The 17707-nt window shown below is 38.2% G+C and overlaps 1 long non-coding RNA gene and 4 other non-coding genes across 5 annotated transcripts; 4 read left to right on the plus strand and 1 right to left on the minus strand.

Moving 5' to 3' along the window:
* Positions 1 to 1120: 1120 nt before the first annotated feature.
* Trnat-agu (transfer RNA threonine (anticodon AGU)) lies at positions 1121 to 1194 on the plus strand. The gene has a single exon. It is a non-coding gene; the product is annotated as a tRNA-Thr (tRNA).
* Positions 1195 to 2721: 1527 nt separating this feature from the next.
* Positions 2722 to 6796, minus strand: LOC128248870 (uncharacterized). Its single transcript, XR_008264999.2, has 2 exons — positions 5757 to 6796; positions 2722 to 2971 (listed from the first exon to the last, which is right to left on the minus strand). It is a non-coding gene; the product is annotated as an uncharacterized LOC128248870 (long non-coding RNA).
* Trnat-agu (transfer RNA threonine (anticodon AGU)) lies at positions 3856 to 3929 on the plus strand. Its single transcript has one exon. It is a non-coding gene; the product is annotated as a tRNA-Thr (tRNA).
* On the plus strand, positions 4625 to 4698 carry Trnat-agu (transfer RNA threonine (anticodon AGU)). The gene has a single exon. It is a non-coding gene; the product is annotated as a tRNA-Thr (tRNA).
* Positions 6797 to 10416: 3620 nt separating the features above from the next.
* Trnat-agu (transfer RNA threonine (anticodon AGU)) lies at positions 10417 to 10490 on the plus strand. Its single transcript has one exon. It is a non-coding gene; the product is annotated as a tRNA-Thr (tRNA).
* Positions 10491 to 17707: the final 7217 nt, after the last annotated feature.

Raw genomic sequence — 17707 nt, forward strand, 5'->3', positions numbered from 1 at the left:
GTATATTTATACGTGCGAGTGTATTTATATGTATGTGTGTACGTGTGTGTGTATTTATGTGTGTCTGACAGTTACGTGTAATCAAGTCAATGTGAAGATGCGTGGCTTAATGGTTAGAAGCTTAATAGCGTGGATCAGGATCGTAAAGTGTTGAGTTTGATTCTCGGGAGTCAGTTGTGTCCTCGAGCAAGACACATTATTTCATGTTGCCTCAGTCCACTCAGCCGGCAAAAATGAAATGTACCTGTACTTTAAAGGACCAGCCTTGTCACATTCTGTGTCACACTGAATCTCCCTGAGAACTACGTTAAGGATACGCGTGTCCATGGAGCGCTTAGCCACCTACACGTTAATTTCACGAGCAGGCTGTTCTGTCGATCAGAGTGCCAATCAAGTTAAAACAAAACGGGCGTTGTATGTGTTCATTGAATTAAAGATTAAAGATGGATCAATAAGTATTAGAATCGATATGGCCGATTAAAAATTCATTGGCTGCAGTTCAGTGATAAGAACCAATAAAAGAGGAGGCACAAGGAGACAAATTTTGAGGGAGAAGTGTAATCGATTAAGCAGTCACCATTGTTTACCTGCTTATTTATTTATCGATGACAACAGGTTAAAAGGCGAATATGACTTCGATGAGAATTGAACTAAAAAGTTAATTGTCTGTTAATGAATTCCACAAGGCTTTAATTTCGACGTCCTAATGATTTTAGTTGCTACATTTAAAAGACAGAATTAAGTACGAGGCAAATATAGAGCTTAGGCATGGCGACACGGCATACTAAAATTACCAGCCAAATTGCCGTCAAATTATAACCTACTGTTTTAGAAAGGATGCACACTGGAGGCTGAACTACAAGCGGCTCTGAATAAGGCAAATATAGAAGAGCAGGGTTGATACATATTGATCTTTGGTTTCTCTGAAGGGAGCTGATTAGGGACCAAACATAGCAACAACTATAAAGATTTTGTTAAGAGTAATTCTTCAGATTTTTGGCTGCTATTTTTAGCAGGTCTAGTGGTCATGTAAATTTTTCCATATCGCTTCTTAACCATTGTCAATAGTGAAGATTGTATTGTTGACATCATAATAATTTAACCATACACCTGACAACATGGCTCCATAGCTCAGTTGGTTAGAGCGCCAGTCTAGTAAACTGGAGGTCGAGTGTTCAAATCTCTCTGGAGCCTACATAAAATAATTTTCTTTTTTTTCCTAAAAATTTATTGGTACTGATATTCATTTCTGAAATGCACACAAGGTCCACTGGTTGTTTTAGTAAATCCGATAGAATGAAAACACAAGCAGTTTGATACTGTTGTTGAAAGAGATACTTGGCTGCAATTTCCAGCAAATCCAGGGCTCATGTGAAGCTTTGTTCGTCATTTCGTTCCCTTTGTTAATGTTGAACAATATATTGTAATATCCAATACTTTCTGAGTTCAAATTCCGTCGAGGTCGACTTTGCCTTTCATCTTTTCGAGGTCGATAAACTAAGTACCAGTTGCGTACTGCAGTCGATCTAATCGACTGTCACCCCACTCCTAAAATTTCGGACCTTGTGCCTAGAGTAGAAAAAAATATCCACTACAACACACCATAAAGAAGACGACATTGTATCTTATGTTAAACTAGGAGTTAGTTACACCGATGTCTCTCCTGTAATTTTTACGGTAAATGAGAAAACGTTGTAGTAAGAATGTTCTGTTAAACTAATGTTAATAAAAATACCTGTGTAAAAATAGAGCCAATAGCGTATCATCAGGCAACAATGAACGTCATTATAATTTATAACTACAAATTGTTATTGTTCGTTACACACAGATATTGCGATTGTCAACATCATAACAATTCAAAGATCCCGACTTATCTGGTTCCGTGGCTCAATTTGATAGAGCGCCAGTTTAATAGACTATAGGTCATGTTCTCAAATCTCTCTGGATCCTTGTATTTTTTTTCTAAACATTACTTTTTTTTTTTGCTTTTTCTTTGCTGAAGATACAATGGTATTAATATTGGTTTCGAATTTAGGCACAAGGCCAGTAATTTCGAGGGAAGAGTAAGTCGATTACATCGATCCCAGTGTCCAACTGGTACTTGTTTTATCGCTTCCGAAAGGATGAAAGGTAAAGTCGAGTTCGGCGGAATTTGAACTCCGAGCACGAAAACTGACGAAATGCCGCGAAGTACTTCGCCCGGCGTGCTAACGAATCTGCCAGCTCACCGCCTTTACAGATGCTAGCATTGACGATTGTATTGTAATGTCCAATACAACTTACCATAACAGGACTCGTTATATCTTATGTTGGACCTAGAGTTGTTACACTGTTATGTCTGTTTTCTCTAATCTCCACTGTAGATAAGCACACGTTATAGTGAGTGTGTTTGCTAAATTAATATCAATAAAGATACTGGACTAAATTTAGCAATGACCTACGATAACAATGAACGTCATAATAATTGATTTCAGGATAGGTTCACGTTACAATTATCGACGTCATTATAATTTAAACGTACACCGCGGCGTTGCTCCGTAGCTCAGTTGGTTAGAACGCCAGTCTAATAAACTGGACTTCGGGTTTTCGAACCTCTCTGTAGCCTACATAATTTAGACAATATTTTTTTTCTCATGCTAAAGTGAAACCGATATTAATTTCTGAAATGTAAACAAGGCAACAAAATCTTACAGTTGAATATAATCAATCATTTCGACCATATCATTTCACTGTTTCTTTTAATAAACCAGGAGTGAAGAAAACAATAAAAAATGTTGATCTTATTGAATGAGAAATTATTCATATGCTTGGCTGCTATTTCCAGTAGATCCAGTGGTTACGTAAAACCTCTGCTGTCAGTGTTGAAGATTGTAGCGTATGTAATGTCCAATATGATAACTCACCATAAAGAAGACGACATTATATCTTATATTAAAACAAGAGTTATGCTGATATCTCTCTTTCCTGTAAACTTTACGGTAAATAAAAAGAAAAAGAAGCCCTAGTAAGCGTGTTTGTTAAATTAATATCATAAGTCAGGATACAAGTGTAAAAATAGAAGAGTTAATAATATATAATAACAAGGCACCACCAAACAACAATGAACATCATTATACTTTGTATCTACAGATTCTATGTCATTGTTCATTATACACAGACGTTATCATTGTCAACGTCATAATAATTTAAAAGTGGCAAGCTGCATAGCCAGTTCAGTAAATCAGCGATCGTTTGTTCGAGTCTCTCTCGGACCTCGTTTCCCCCCCCCACCCCCCACCCCAAAACATTCTTAATATTTCTTCGCTATAGCTTCATTGGTACAAATATTGCTTATAAAATGCACATAAACTTAGAGACTTCTTTTTTGGTCGTATATCATCTATTATATGGATCTTAGTATTTTCAGCGTTTCTTTATTTTAGTAAAACCGGAGCGGTGAAAACCAATATAGATTTGGGCTGTATATGAACCCAGAACTTGAAGACCTTGGTCTAACGATCTGACGAAACCGCGGACTTCATAAGTTGATCAATAAATTGAATTCCTACATAACTGATATTATTGAAATTTTTTGTGTAATAATTGAAGACATAATAATCCTTTCTACAACAAGCACAAAACCTGAAACAGTGGGGGAGGGAGATAGTAGATTATACCGACCCCGTTACTTGACTGGTACTTATTTCAGTTTCCCGAATGGATGAAAGGCAAAGTTGATCTCGGTGGAATTTGAACTCAGAACGTAAAGAAGGACGAAATACCTCTGAGCATTTTGTTGGGCGTGCTAACGATTCTTCCAGCTTAGCGCCATAATTAAAGACATAATAATAATATTGTGAGCAGCATTTAAGAACTGGCTCCGTAGCTCAGTTGGTCAGAGCGCCAGTCTAGTAAACTGGAGGTCGAGTGTTCGAGTCCCTCTGGAGCCTACTGTTCGTAATTCTACTTTTGCTCTGGGCTGACCAAAGCTTTAGGAGTGAATTTGATAGGCAGAAACTAGAAAAGAACTCTGCTAGGTAGATAAATAGATAGATGATGCTAGGTAAGCTGGTAGGTAGGCAGGCTGAAAGGTGTGTGTGTGTCCACACGCACACATATAATATACATACTTACATATGCAGGTATGTGTGTGTGTGGACATACACATACATAAAATATACATATGTATACAGGATGTGTACATGTGTTTGTGTGTCTGCACACACACACACACACACACATATATATACAATATACATACTTATGTATCCAGATATGTGTACACGTGTGTGTGTGTGTTTTTTCTGTCTGTCTTGAAACTACACACTGGTCAGCCCATGGCTATAATCTTGTATTGGTGCTAATATTTATTTCTTTATTGCCCACAGGGGGCTAAACAGAGTGGGGACAAACAAGGACAGACAAAGGAATTAAGTTGATTACATCGTCCCCAGTGCATAACTGGTACTTATTTAATCGACTCCAAAAGGATGAAAAGCAAAGTCGACATCAGCGGAATTTGAACTCAGAACGTAACGGCAGACGAAATACCGCAATGCATTTCGCCCGGCGTGCTAACGATTCTGCGAGTTCGCCGCCTTACTCAAAGACATAATAATAATATTGAGAGCAGATTGTAAGAACTGGCTCCGTAGCTCAGTTGGTCAGAGCGCCAGTCTAGTAAACTGGAGGTCGAGTATTCGAGTCCCTACGGAGCCTAATCTACTGTTCTTAATTTTACTTTTGCTCCGCAAAGGAGATTATATTGGTGCTAATAATATTGATTCCTGAAATGCATACAAAACCACAAACGTTTGAGGTTGAAGTATTGACAGCTTCTCAGGTCAGTTGTTGTAATGGAAGCCTACGCATGACGAAAAGTCTCACTTTACGTACAGGGATCAAGTGGAACAAAAATACTTGACTACTTCGAAGAATTCTCCTTCTATGGATTATTACCGTAACTGAGATCACCTGTTTGGAGCGACAGAAAAAACGGAAGGTTCTCACGCTGACTCCTGTATCTTATAAACCTCTTTTATTGGAACAAAAGAATAAGTACCGAGAGCCACACTTTAGGAATGAAGAGTAATTGATTAAGTGGAACATATCTGAGGTCCGGAAGATAAGAGGAAAACTTGAGCTCCACAGAAATTGAACTCTGTGTAAACTGCTTTAACTAAATGCCAGATAAACATTATTTTTGACATTCTACTGATTGTTCAATCCATGACAACTATCGACTTTCTGCATGGTCACTTGACGTACTAGAAATATCAGTCTGATCCCTTTAAACCATAACTTACTATTTTAGAAAGGAGATACACATTGACGGATGTATCACGAGAATGACGGGGTAAACTAAATATAGGGATGGCTAGTTTTGGAATGTCATCGATCATATGTGTGTTTGAACAGGGATAATTAGGGGCTAAATAACATCAATAGCTATATTGCTTGTGATGTTATAAGAGAAAATAGTCAGATACTTAGCTGCTATTTCAAGCAGATCCATTAGTCATGCAAAGCTTCTATGTCGTTTCGTTGCCGTTGTTAATATTGTACTAAGGCAATTTCGCCGAGGTCGACTACTTCCGCCGAGGACGAGTAATACTCCGAGGTCGACTTTACCTTTCATCCCTTCGGGGTTGATAAAGTAATATCATTTGATAACTGGGGTTGATGTAGTCGACTAACTCCTTCACGCAATTGTTGGCCTTGTACCAAAATTTGAAACCCCCATTGAAGATTGTATTGCGATGTCTAATACAACTTACCGCAGATAACTTAAGTTATGCATCTTATGTTGGTTCGAGAGTTGTTGTACGGATATTTCTCACGTAATCTCCACTTAAGCCGACGTTATAGTGAGATTGTTTGCTGAACAAATATTGATAATGATACTAGAATAAATGTAACAACCTATTACCATAGCAACAATGAACGGCATTATAACTGGACACAACAGTTTCAGTATAGTTTAACCTTAAAATTATCGACGTCACAATAATTTAAACATACAAACCGACGTGTTTTCATAGGTAAGTTGGTCAGACTGTTAATCAAATAAACTGATGATCGGGTATTCGAAACCCGCTGGAGCCTCCGTATTATGGTCCCACTCCCGCCTTTTGTTCACAAACTAGATTTGGCACTGATATCGGTATCTAAAATGCACAGAAGTCCACAAAGGCTTACACTGATATATATAATCAATTATATCGACCCCAGTATTTCACTGGGTTTTTCAGTAAATCCGGTGGGAAGAGAGCGGTAACAGTTATGATCTCCTTGTTGAAAGAATAATTTTTCGTATACTTCCTGCTATTTCAAGCGAATCCAGTGGTTACGTAAAGCTTCGTCCGTCATTTCGTTACCATTAATAATTAACAATGTACTGCAATGTCCAATACGATAACTTAAGCATAAAGAAGACTACATTATATCTTATATTAAAGTTACACTGATATCTTTCTCTCTCTCTCTCACTCACTCTCTCTCTCTCTCACTCACTCTCTCTCTCTCTCTCACTCACTCTCTCTCTCTCTCACTCACTCTCTCTCTCTCTCTCACTCACTCTCACTCACTCACTCTCTCTCTCTCTGTCCTGTTTTCTTCACAGCAAATATAAAGACGTTCTAGTAAGAATGATTTGTTAAACAAATGTCAATAAGGATAGTTGTGTAAAAAATAGGAGTAAACAATGTAACGTGGCATCAATGAACATCATTATAATTGCTAACTACAGTTTCTATGGAATTATTCATTATACACAGATGTTACCATTGTTGACGTCACAATACTTTAAAGAGGTCGATATGAGTGGCTCTAAAGTTCAGGTTAGATCACCAATTTATAAAAGAGGATCTCCAGTGTTTGAGTCCTTCTAGTAGCTTATTTTTTTGGGAACATTAGTTATTTTTTCTTTGTCTGAGATAGAATGACACGAATATTGATTTTAAAAATGTACACAAAGCTGTATACAGACTTCTTTGGGTGTCTATGATGGATTATTTCGGCCTTAGTATTGTCGGCATTTCTAGCTTTTAGTGAAACCTGAAGGATGGAAACCAAAACAGACTCAGAATTGTATGTAAATATCTTTGAAGACTTTGTTGTAACGATTTGACGACACCACAGACTTTAAGTTAGTGAGATAATTGAGTTCTCAAGTAATGATGTTATTTAAATTTTTACGCAATAATTGGAGACATAATAATCCTTTCTACTATTGGCACAAGGCCTAAAATTGTGGCGACGAGACTAGTCGATTACATTGACTCCAATACATGTCTGGTACATGGCTGAAAGCATGAAGGCAAAGTCGACCTCGGCAGAATTTGAACTCGGACTGTGAGGACTGACAAAATGCCGCTAAGCATTTCGCCAGGCGTGTTAATGATTTTGCCAGCTCGTCACCTTAATTGAAAGCAACAATAATAATTTAAGCAAAACGTGTAAACTGGCCCGTAACACAGTTGGTTAGAGTTCCAGTCAAGTAAGCGAGAGGCTTACTGAATATGGTTTCTATTTTCCTTTTCTCAAGATAGATTGATTCAGATATTGATATCTAAAATGCACACAAAGACACAAAAACTTGCAGTGGAATTTAACCACTTATATCTACGTTAGTATTTCATTGTTTCCTTTAGTAAATACGGTAGAACGTAAACAGCAACAATTTTGATCTTGCTGAAAGAGGAATTATTCAAAAACTTGGCTACTATTTCCAGCGAAACCAGTGGTCGCGTAAAGCTTCGTTCGTCACTTTGTTACTGTTGTCAATGGCGACCAATGTATTGTAATGACTAATACGATAATTCACCATAGAGAAGACTACATTATATCTGATATTAAACCAGGAGTTATACTGTTGTGTCTCTTTCCTGTAATGTTTACAGCAAATATAAAGACGTTCTAGTAAGAATGTTCTGTTATACTAATATTAATATGGATGCGAGTGTAAAAATAGAGTAAACAATGTAACGTGGTATGTCCAAAGAACAATGAACATCATTATACAGACGTTACAATTGTCGTCCTCACAATAATTATAGACGTCGATGTGAGTGGCTCCAAAGTTCAGGTTAGACTGCTAATCTATAAAACTAGATGTCAAGTGTTCGAGTTTCTCTAGAAGCTTGTTTTTTTTTCTGGAATATTTATATTTATGAATATGGATTTCTAAAATGTACACAGTTACAGATTTCTTCGGATGTCTATAATGGGTTATTTCGACCTTAGGATTGTCAGCGTTTCTTGCTTTTAGTGAAACATGAAGGATGAAAACCAGAATAGACCTGGGCGGGTTATGAACCCAGAAATGTATGTAAATATTCTCTTACTTGTTTCAGTCATTTGACTGCGGCTATGCTGGAGCACCACCTTTGAATATGTCGACAACCTTATTGTAACGATTTGACGAAAGCACAGATTTTACAAGCTGGTCAGTTAATTGATTTCCAACGTAATGATGTTATTGAAATGTTTTATGCAATAATTGAAGACATAACAATAATAACCTGGCTCTGTCGCTTAGAATATTGATTTTTAAAATGCCACAAAGACTTGCAGTGGAATATAATCGATTATATCGATCTTAGTATACCACTGCTTCTTTTAGTAAACCCAGAGGGATGAAAACAGAAGGAATTTTGATCTTATTGTTAAAAGAGGAATTAATGAGATATTGGCTGCTATTCCCAGCAAATCCAGCGTCACGTAAGGATCTTGTTCAAAACGGGGGCACCAGTTTTCATTTATGTTTTACGTAGTGTTTTTGGTACTGAAAGACTTTCAAACTTCGTATACTTATCTATTTTGTGTTATAGAACAGAAAAAAATTTTTGTATTCGAATTTATTTCATGTAAAAAACTGTCTTATTTCGATAATTTCTACTAATCACTGACGTCTATTCAGTTGAAAACAGTTAGCGCTGTAACGGTGTATATCGTATTAATCCCCGTTAGTTCTGACATTTCAACCCTAACCCTAACCCTAAAACTAACCCTAACTCTAGAATCCGAACTCTAAAATTGTTACACACATAGATACGCACAGCGTAATTTATTATATAAACAATATATGCGTATAAATTACGATTAAACCGGATGAAATATGTCACAGGGAATAACATTTTTATGACCGGCCAGCAGTAACTCTATTCAGCTGAATAGACGTCAGTGATTGGTTGAAATTACAGAAATACGACAACTTTAACACGAAATAACTTGCGATGTACGTTTTTTTGTTAAGAAGACTAAGAGAAAAAGATGTTTTATATGACACATTCTACCAGTGTCCCAAGTTTCAAAGTGTTTCGTTAAGAAAATACTGGTGCTCCCGTTTTGAACAAGATCCTCACGTAAAGCTTCGTTCGACATTTCGTTTCTGTTGTAAATGCTGAACAGTGTATCGTAACGTTTAATATGGTGCTCACCATATTATATCTTACGAGGTGTGTTTATAAAGTTCCTGGCTTTGAGTAAAGAAAATACAGGAGGATCTGTTAATTACGATTTCATCCAACATGTTCCCATCTCAAATTCACACACTTATTGCAGCCCTTCAGTTTTTCTAAGCTTTGTAAAAAAAAACTTGGAAGTTTGGGTCTCCATCCAAGCCTTCCACGAAACCCTTAAAGCCAGGAAGTTTTCAGCACTTTGTTGTATATTAAACCAGGAGTTACACCGACGTCTCTCTCTCTCTCTCTCTTTCTCTCTCCTGTAATCTTCACTGTAAATATTAGAAACCTCGTAGAAAGAGCGTTTGTTAAAACTAATATTAGTAATAATACTGGGGAAAAATCAGAGGAACAAGTAATCATTTCTACTAAAGGCACAAGTCCTGAAACTTGGGCGGAGGGGACAAATAGATTACATCGACCAGTGTTTCACTACTACTTAATTTATTAACATCAAAAGGATGAAAGGTAAAGTCCGCGGTGGAAATTGAAATCAGAACGTAGCCACGGGCGAAATACCTCTAAACATTTCGTCCCTGCTGATGATTCTGCCAGCTCGCCATGGTAACACCAAACAGCAAGGACCGTCACTATAATTGCTAACTACAGTTTCTATGTAATTATTCTTTATACACAGGCATTAGCATTGTTGGCGTCACATTACTTTAAAGACGTCGATGTGAGTGTCTCTAAAGTTCAGGTTAGACTCGCAATTTATAAAACTAGAGGTCAAGTGTTCGAGTCCCTCCAGAAGCTTATTGCTGTTTTGGAATATTTCTTCTTTTTCTTTGTTTGAGATAGAATGATGATAGGAATATTGATTTCTAAAATGTACACCAACTAAAATGTACACCAACAGATTTCTTCGGATGTTTATAATGGATTATTTCCACTTTAGTAATGATGTTATTGAAATGGCATTGCATAATAGTTTAACACATAATAATAATGATTTAAATGACGTGTACGTACTGGCTCCGTAGCTCAGATGGTTAGAGCGCCAGTCTAGTAAACTGGAGGTCGAGTGTTCGAGTCCCTCCGGAGCCTATTATTTTCGCTGAAGATTCTCAAATTTTTTTTTCTATAAGAGAGATAATGATACATGTATTGTTTCCAGAATGACTAAGAAAATACACAAACAAGCGTTTGTGGTTGATGTATTGACAGGTTCTCACATCAATTGTTATGGAAACCTAGTCACGATAAAGCATTTCACGTTACATACATCGGTCCACTTGAACAAGATACTGAGACAACTTTGCAAAATTCTCCTTCTTCCATGGATGATCGCCCTAACTGAAGATCACCTGTTTGGAGCGACCGAAGAAAGAGAAAGAAAGTTCCCTCACTGACTCCCGTCTCTTGTGAATCGCTTTTACTAGAACAGAGTAGAAGAATACGTATCAAGCGCCACACTTTAGGAAAGAAGTGTAAATGATTTTATAAGGACAATTACTTCGTTGGAAGATATTTGTCTGAGGTCTTGAAGAATGAAAAGTAAACTTGAGCTCTTCAGGAATTGAACTCGGTGTGTAAATGGCCTTCACTAAATGGTAAAAGGCATTAATTACAACATTCTATTGCTTGTTCATCCAATATCTAAGGATATAAAATAAGCCCATCAAGTTTCTACATGGCTGCTTGAAGTGCTAGAAATATCAGTCAAAACCATCTAAACTATAACTTATTGTTCTTTTTTTTTGTTTTCGTTGGCACTCCGTCGCTTACGACGTCGAGGGTTCCAGTTGATCCGATCAATGGAGCAGCCTGTTCGTGAAATTAACGTGCAAGTGGCTGAGCATTCCACAGACACGTGTACCCTTAACGTAGTTCTCGGGAATATTCAGCGTGATACAATGTGACAAGGCTGACCCTTTGAATTACAGGCACAACAGAAACAGGAAGTAAGTGTGAGAGAAAGTTGTGGTGGAAAAGTACAGCAGGTTTCGCTACCATCCCCTGCCGGACCCTCGTGGAGCTTTAGGTGTTTTCGCTCAATAAACACTCACAACACCCGGTCTGGGAATCGAAACCGCGATCCTATGACCGCGAGTCTGCTGCTCTAACCACTGGGCCATTGCGCCTCCACACTTATTGTTTTAGAACGGAGATAAACTAAATATATGCTGGTCTGTTTTGGAACGCCATCGATCATAAGTTAGTTTGGGATTAAACAACAGCCATATTGCTTGTCATGATAAAAGAGAACTTATTCAGATAATTGTCTTTTATTTCAAGCAGAGCCATTGGTCACGCAGGCATCCTACGTCGTTTCGTCACCGTTGTTAATATTGTATTAAGGTTGATTAATTCCGCCGAGGACGAGTAATTCGCCGAGGTCGACTTAACCTTTCATCCATTTAGGGCTGATAAAATAAGTAGCATTTGAGAACTGGGGGTCGATGTAATCGACTAATTCCTACCCGCTATTACTTGCCAAGTACCAAAATTTGAAACCCCACATAAAACATTGTATTGCGAGGTCCAATAGAGCTCACCGCAGATACTCACTATATCTTATGTTGGTCTGGGAGTTGTTGCACAAATACGTGTCTCTCTTTTGTAATCTCCACTTAAATAAGCAGACGTTATAGTGAAATTGTTTTCTGAACAAATATTAATAATGATACTAGAATAAATGTAGCAGCGTATCACCATAGCAACAATGGACGACATTATGATTGGTCATTACAGTTTTAGTATAGGTTTACGTTACAATTATCGACGTTACAATCATCTAGACATACAGCTCGACGTGTCATTATAGCTTACTTAGATGTCGGCGAGCTGGCAGAAGCGTTAGCAGCCGGGCGAAATGCTTAGCGGTATTTCGCCATTACGCTCTGAGTTCAAATTCCGCCGAGATCGATTTTGCCTTTCATCCTTCGGGGTCGATAAATTAAGTACCAGTTACGTACTGGAGTCGATCTAATCGACTGGCCCCCTCCCCCAAAATTTAGAGCCTTGTGCCTAGAGTAGAAAAGATTATATCTTATATTAAACGAGAAGTTATACTGATCTCTTTCTTTCTCGCTCCTGTTTTCTTTACAGCAAATATAAAGACTTTATAGTAAGAGTGTTTTGTTGAACTGATATGAAGAAGGATAGTTATGTAAAAATAGAGATAATAGTAATGTAACGTGGTATCACAAAACAACAATGAACATCGTTATAACTTCTAACTACAGTTTCTATGGAATTATTATACAGATATGTGGAGGCGCAATGGCCCAGTGGTTAGGGCAGCGGACTCGCGGTCATAGGATCGCGGTTTCGATTCCCAGACCGGGCGTTGTGAGTGTTTATTGAGCGAAAACACCTAAAGCTCCACAAGGCTCCGGCAGGGGATGGTGGCGAATCCTGCTGTACTCTTCCACCACAACTTTCTCTCACTCTTACTTCCTGTTTCTGTTGTGCCTGTAATTTAAAGGGTCAGCCTTGTCACACCGTGTCACGCTGAATATCCCCGAGAATTACGTTAAGGGTACACGTGTCTGTGGAGTGCTCAGCCACTTGCACGTTAATTTCACGAGCAGGCTGTTCCGTTGATCGGATCAACTGGAACCCTCGACGTCGTAAGCGACGGAGTGCCAACAACAAATTATACAGATATTGTCATTGTTGACCTCAAAATAATTTAAAGACGTCGATATGAGTGGCTCTAAAGTTTAGGTTAGACCGCAAATTTATAAAACTGGAGGTCAAGTGTCTGAGTCCTTCTAGAAGTTTTTTTTTTCTGGAATGTTTCTTTTTTTTTCTCTTTGTTTGAGATAGAATGATACTAATATTGATTTCAAAATGTATACAAAGTTACTTCTTCGGATGTCTATAATGGATCATATCGACCTTAGTATTTGTCGGCGTTTCTTGATTTCAGTAAAATCTGAAGGATGAAAACCAGAATAGACCTGGGCGGCGGGTTATGAAACCAGAACTGTATGTAAATATGTTGAAGACCTTGTTGTAACGATTTGACGAAACCACAAACTTTATAATTTGGTCAGTCAATTGAATGTTTATGTAATGACGTTATTGATATTGTTATACGCAATAATTGATGACATAATAATAATAATTGAAAAGTTCTCCGTAGCATGGCTCCGTAGCTAAGCTGGTTAGAGCGCCAGACTAGTAAAGTGGAGGTCAAGTGTTCGAGTCACTCAGGAGCCTGAATATTCCTCTTATTTATTTTTTGTCTCGCAAAGCATATGACATTGGTGCATATATTTGTTCCTGAAATGTATAAAGAACAACAGAAATTTTTGATTTTGTTGGAACAGGAATTGTCTACTATTTCCAGCGAATTCAGTGGTCGCGTAAAGCTTCGTTCGTCATTTCCTTGTTGTTAATGATGAACAATGTACGATAATGTCCAATATGATGATAACTCACCGTAGAGAAGACTACATTATATTTTATACTAGCTTAAAAGCTGCACTACCTGCGGACTTTTAATGTGGATCCTGCGGAGGGCTAATTGGGCTTTCGACCTAAAATTGTAGAGAGCAATAATCTTTTCTGCTCTAGGCACAAGGCCCGAAATTTTGGTGGAGGGGGCTAGTCGATTAGATCGACCCCAGGATGAACAACCTTCTTGTTTGACAGAGAGAATGCCGCGTTTATTATTGTAGGTAATGGAGGTAACTGTCACAAAGTTTTGGTATTAAATTCAAAAAGTTTTGGTCAGTTCTCTCACGCAGAATGTCGCATTTATTATTATAGCTAAGGGAGGTAACTCTTATAAACCGTTTGAAACCACCCACGGTCGTTTTACCTGTTAGAAATTGCAGTCCGAATGGTCTTACTTCAGATCCAAACGCTTAATGTTCAAGAACCAACTGACGGTCAGGTTTCAATCCCGGCATCATCCTCATTCCAAAAAGGTATATGTCTATGTAGAGTAAATGTACATTGAGAATCAGGGGTCTCAGACGGACTGATAGAATTTCACTTTATTTATATAGATTAAACCAGGAGTTACACTGGTCTCTCTCTCTCTCTCTCTCTCTCTCTCTCTCTCTCTCTCTCCCTGTAATGTTTACAGCAAATATAAAGATATCTTAGTAAGTGTGATGTGCTAAACTAATATTAATTAGGATGCGAGTGTAAAAGTAGAGGAGTAAATAATGTAACGTGGTATCACCAAACAACAATGAACATTCTTATAATTGCTAACTACAGTTCCTATGTAATTATTCATTATACACAGACGTTACTGTTGTCGACCTCACAATAATTTTAGACGTCGATATGAGTGCCTTTCAAGTTTAGGTTAGACTGCCAATTTATAAAAGTGGATGTCAAGTATTCGAGTTCATCTAGAAGCTTTTTTTTCTGGAATATTTATGACTAGTGTGACCATGACGACCAGCCTACCTTCTGGATCTGAAAAATTAACTTTTCCTCAGAAACTCGGTTTCTTTTTAATAGGACTGACACCCCGCTTCCGCTAGAAGGACAACCTGGAGGCAAAAACCTCTTGTAACCATCCAGCAGCAGGAACAGATCTCTTGGTCCCCTTAACCGGGTTTCCGTAGCAACAACATCAACATCTGAATCTCGTGACCTGATGTTATTAAGGAAGCGTCCTTGCTTCCAGCTTGACATCAGGCCACGTACATTTAAACAACCAACACGAATACTAGACATGACTTACCTCACCATGAATGGTTCGAGGTGGATTCACTCTCTCCCTCCTTTTCTTTCTCTCGGACTCGTGGGATGTTTTTACGTAGGCCCTCGTTAATATATGGGAGATAGTACATCCTGAGAGGGCCTAGGTCGTGGAAAAATTTGGACTTTATCCGTCCTTAATCCTTCCGGCCTATCTTGTAAATGAGAAGGTCTGTAGACGTAGTTTTTTTCAGACGTTTGACAGATGAAATAGCTGCCAAACGATTAATAAGTCTATTATTGGATGCCTTAATGGCCATATAAGTGATCTCTTTTTCTTTTTAATTTTCCTTTTTTATTTTCAGTCTGGTACGAGCGATCTGTGTTGTTTTCCTTCTCTTTTTAAAAACTGTCGACCACTCCTCCTCTTTGTCTTTATCGTCCCTCTCTTTCTTTGGTGTTGAATTCTACTGTAACAGGTGATGTTTCGGTTGTTATTGCTCCTTCCACCTCTTCTTCTTCCTGTAATTTCGTTTCAGATCTTATATGGCCTTTTAACCCGCGGTTAAAACACCTTGGTTTTACGCCTACCACAAAGACGATCAGTCTCTCTTCACCAATGTTTATTATTTCCGCAATTTCTTCCAGTATGGGGACCTCTGCTTGAATCAACATGCTTAAGCATTGTCCCTTACAGTTCTCTTCTACCACTGAGGGGGTGGAGAATAGTTATCTTTTCCTCCAGGCCCATAATAATAGCCGCTACTAACCAGATGGCATCTACTTCTGGAGGAATGTTATTAATTTTGATTTTCGATGTTCTTCTTCCCATATATATATGGGAAGAAAAACCACCTCCTCAGTTCTTAAAGTCTCCGAAGAGTGCCGCCTGGCTACCTCCTCTAATTTAAACCTTACTTCTACTGTTCCAAATCTCTCGCTTCTGTTTATGTAGGTGATGTTAGACCAAATTGGTCTAAAACATTTTTCCACCATTTTCTCTTCGGTTTTATAATTTTTTTCCCCCCACATTGTACGCTTTGTATAATATGCGTCTCTTGTTTACTTAGTCGATCGCTTCTGTAGGAGGAGCCACTTGTATCTCCGTCCCCTCCTTTATAAGCATTGCCAAAAATATTTCCAAATTGTTTTTCTCGGTATTGATCGATTTTTCCTTCTTGCCAGCTACCCCAGCGAAGTTCTCCCTTTTCGGCGACACCGTTGATGAATTCCTTTCCTCACCTGCTTCCGAAACAGGCGAATATAATTTCGGCGAATCCATAGTTGCCTCCATTTTTTCTTCTTTTTTTTTTGGCTTAACGCTGCACCCAGAAAAGTTTGGGCTTACGCCCCACAGAATCGGCTCAAAGCCGCACAGTTCAACAATAATTCCCCCGCAGTGGGGAATTGAAAACAAGCTGCTTCAACGAAGCAACAAACAGTTCTTCAACAAAAAACAACAGCAACTCACCGTAACAATTCAACGATTCAACAAATTTCACAGAAAACACTGGCAAAACGTTCCAACAAGAGACTTGTGCTAAGAATAATTTTTTAATCACTCACAAGGGGCCGACATAGAGCGGACAACACTAAAACACGTGGGGACACATAACACGAAAAACATAAAATTAAAAATATGGTAACATGAATGATACATGAAAATGAAACATGGAAATGAGCTGCCTGCCCCACCTCAAGCAGCAACAATTACTTCCTTCTGAATCCCGAGTCCTTCAAAACATCCAATCCGAATTTTTCTTTCAGTTACTCATATCCTACATTTACAGGCATCCTTTTCAGGTTCGCATCAGTCTTCTAATACTTATAACCTTTTTTATATTTTGCAATCACTTCCTTCTAGCTCTGAGACACCAGCACACACATGTGCCAACCCACAACATTAGCATATCCCTCCATATCTTGTTACCACCTTATTACCTCATTTATTAGTTCCTCGTCTACATCCTCTGTTAACAAACATACATAGCTATTTTCACGCGGGGGGGATTTTGTGTATCTTGTGATGTCTGTTTCTCCCTCTCTCTCTCTTTGTTTTAGATTGTGAAGGAAGGGATTGGGTGGGTTTTGGGTCTGAGAGGTTATGGGTGGGGTGGGGATGGCTTGGGGTTCCACATCACACTGTCCTTTCTTCCTCTTTTTCCTTCTTCCCTCCGCTACTGTCCATAATTTTCCCTTCTTCCTTTCTTCCATCTGTACCTCCTCTTGCTTCTTCTCCGACTCTTTATCTACTTTTTCCAGACTATTCTTCTGCAGAGGGCAGTGTGCTCTAATGTGGCCTTTTGGTCACATTTAGAACAGCGAGGGATCCTGCCTTCCACCCACATTCTCAAAATTTCGGATCTATTTTAAAACGGGGGCCACATTTTTCATTAATATTTTACGTAGTGTTTTTGGTACCGAAAGACTTTCAAACTTCGTATACTTATCTATTTTGTGTTATAGAACAGAAAAATATTTTTGTATTCGAATTTATTTCATGTAAAAAATTGTCTTATTTCGATAATTTCAACCAATCACTGACAAGTATTCCGTTGTTTACATTTACTCCTTTGGCTGATTAAGCGATGTAAAGCGTATTTAATCTCCATACCTTCGTTTTATTTGCTTTTTTCATTTTAAATTTGCTT

The sequence above is a fragment of the Octopus bimaculoides genome, chromosome 1 (genome assembly GCF_046866305.1).
Source record: "Octopus bimaculoides isolate indiv1 chromosome 1, ASM4686630v1, whole genome shotgun sequence".
NCBI lineage: Eukaryota > Metazoa > Mollusca > Cephalopoda > Octopoda > Octopodidae > Octopus > Octopus bimaculoides.